We start from the raw sequence: 3,507 nt of genomic DNA, 5'->3' as shown, positions 1-3,507 counted from the left end.
TTCTTTATATCCATATCCTAACTTAACATTTTTTTGCTAACTTACCAAAATCAAAAAATGCTACAACACCATCCACCTCTCTTGTCCCATAATTACTATGGAGTTTCACATGGTATTCTAATGGTATTGATACTACTATACATTGGTCCATTTTTAATCTTTTGAGTAACTCCTTAGTGTACTTACTCTGTGTAGCCAATGTATGTCCACCTTCTCACCATATCTCAAAACCTAAGTAGTAATACAATTCACCAAGGTCTTTGATTTCAAACACCTGCGACAGATATACTTTAACTTCATCTATTAACTTATAAGTGTTGCCTATTATAATAATATGATCAACATACAGGGAAATCATAATAAAATTCTACTTTTGATCTAACTTGATATTTAGATTAGGGCCACATTTGTTTTTCATAAAAAGAAATTAAATAAAGAAAGAATCAATCTTCAAGTGTTGCCTATTATAATAATATGATCAACATACAGGGAAATCATAATAAAATGATCCTTTTGATCTAACTTGATATTTAGATTAGGGCCACGTTTGTTTTTCATAAAAATAAATTAAATAAAGAAAGAATCAATCTTCACATATCATGATCTTGGTTCCTAATTTAGTCCATATGAAGGTTTCTTTATTTTTCAAACAAGGTGCTCTTGACCCTTTTTAGCAAAGCCTTCTAGATGAACAAGATATACTTCTTCTTTTAGCTCCCCATTCAAAAATAAGAACTTAGCATTTAGCTGACGTAGTTTCCATTGATTTTCTGCATCCAAACCAACAATCAAACTAATTGTATTTAACTTAGTTATACGTGTAAAATTTTATTCATAGTCAATTATTTCATTTTATGAGTAATATTTTACAACTAAGTTGGCCTTATATTTATCTATGCTTCCATCATCTTTAAAGTTAGGTTTGAACAACCATATGGATCATATGGGTACCTTATGTTTGGGAAATTCTATTAATTCCCAAGTATCATATTTCACTATAGACTCATATTCTTCCTTCATTATATCTTTCAACTCTTTACGTACATTAGCTTCTTTTAAATTCAAAGGTTCTATGACATTCATTACTTTATTCATTAAAGATATTTAAATCTTATTCCTGGTTGAGTTTGATGAGACGACCTTCTTTGTACTTCACTACTTTTATCTCATCTTTCTTCACGATAAATCATCTCTTCCTCTTGGTGTGTTTTGGATGCTAGAGGTGTCCATGTCACTAGATTCTTACTACACTTTATGTTCCTACTTATCATTTACTCCCTCTTTAACATTATCACACTCATAAGGAATATTCCTTGCATCATACTTGTCCTCCTTATGGGCTTCATTTGCAAACTCGTGAAATAATAAATCTTTGCACACAAATATTTTATGTGTGCTGAGGTCATACAACTTATAAGCTTTATGATCAAAAAAATAATCTATAAAAGTACACTTGATAGATTTTGCATCAAGTTTCCTCCTTTCTTCCTTCGAAACATGAGAGAATGTTTTTCTACCGAAGATTCTCATATGGATTATTATGGATTTATAACCACAAAATGCTTCAAAAGGAGTCTTATGATATAAACTTTTAGTTGGAGTTCTACTTTTCAAGTATACAATAGTATTACTAGTGTCAGCCTAGAAAGATTTGGTAAGATTTTTACCTTTCACTAGTAGAAAATGGTGAAATTAGTGACTAAAAAAGTTAGTCACCACAACTTTTCTAAGTGAAATACTACCAAAAATTCGCAAAAGTAAGAGACCCAACTAAAAACGACTAACATAAATGACTATTTTAGTCACCAGTTAAAATATACGACTAGCTAATAAGTAATACTACTAAAATGACTAATTTAGTCTAGGAAAAAAAATATGACTACCTAACAAAAACTACAATAATATGAATTAGTTGTTTATGTTAGTCATTTTAATTGTGTCACTTCAACAATCTAAACATACAATTCATAGGGGATTCAAAGGTTGTTTTAGATTGGGTGAAAGGTTATACTTCCTTGTACACTTCTTTATTGGATCAAAGGATGATTAAAATTATGGAGCTTATTAGAATCTTTAGGGTCATATCATTTTATCACATTCACAGGGAATTCAATTCAAAGGTTGACAAATTATCAAAAAGGGGAGTGGGCCAACACCTACTTTTGCAACAGGACATGACCACCTATATATGTTGCAACAAACTTTCCAACTTATTTAGTTGGTTGCACATATATTTCAAATTTCTTCTTCGTCTTGCAAAGTGGTAGTGCTAAGGAGAGGGTATGAACTTTGATCAAAGAATGTTCACTTAGTATCACTACCAAATTTCCTTCATGCAACTTGCATGATGATAAATGAATGAAATGTGAATGTTACAAATGTGTAAGTAGTCCACTTTCAACTTTGTTGTCTTCATTGTCCTTAGTAAAAACGACAAGTTTGAATGTTTCCTTTATTTATGACAGCAAACACAACTCTTTGTTGTCCCAAACATAGTTAATATTGTTGGTGTATGATCTCTTAATTGTGGAATGGTCTCTTCATGATGATAACGAACTCTCAATCTCCAATTCTCATGAATACGATGAATGAATGATCTAATGCCTTACTTGTATAGACAATTTATGATTCATTTTCTATTTTTATTGTGCCATTGTATATATGCTTCACTAGCATCTCATGGTATATCGTTAATTAAACAAGCTTTATCTTTCACTTTTCAAGTATAATTTGGTTGCATGAATAAGCATAGTTGTGTAATTAAAATCATTCTAAGTTTGTTAATAATTCATGGTTTGTTTGACTATTCGCACACTTATCCATAACCTTTTACTCTGAGAGTGAGTAGTGTCAAATCACTAGTCTTTGTTAAGGAACTTCCTTTCATTACTCAATGACCTAGCTTAGCTCAGTATTTAAGGATTCCCCCTTAGATAAGAATATCCTTCTTGTAGTTTAAAGAGTGAAAGAAGGCCACCAAGGTGACATTAGGTGGCTTGCTTGATGGGTGGGGTAAAGACTTTTTTTTTCTATGAGAGTGTTTGAATGGATATACAATTTAGAAAATTCTTACAAGAAAATTAGTTTCCTTTATTTACATCACCTAAACTACTTCCAATAAAATCATGCACTTTTAATAAAATCTAATTTTGATAAATAGTTAATTCAATAAAATAAAAAAATAAGATTATTATTATTATTATTGTTATCTTTTTGTATATGAGAGAATAGACAACTATAGCATGTTTGTACTTAAGGATCGATTCTATCCGCTACCACAATCACCTCCAAGTGTACCCACATTGCCTCACACATGGCACACTCAGCTAATCGAAGTTTAAACCGATAACATCATAAGAAATGCCTTAACAATCCATTCTATCATCAACTAATCTACACCATGGGGCAAATTAAAAATAGCTTTTAATATTAAAAAATATAGCCAATTTATTTTATTTGAAAATAAATTTTAACATCTGATTTGAGGAAACTCTGTAAAATAAAATT

This window comes from Pinus tabuliformis, chromosome 9, assembly GCF_031772625.1.
Source record: "Pinus tabuliformis cultivar Carrire ecotype Pingquan chromosome 9, CPIR1, whole genome shotgun sequence".
Taxonomy (NCBI): domain Eukaryota; kingdom Viridiplantae; phylum Streptophyta; class Pinopsida; order Pinales; family Pinaceae; genus Pinus; species Pinus tabuliformis.
Note: the sequence above shows the minus strand (reverse complement) of the source record.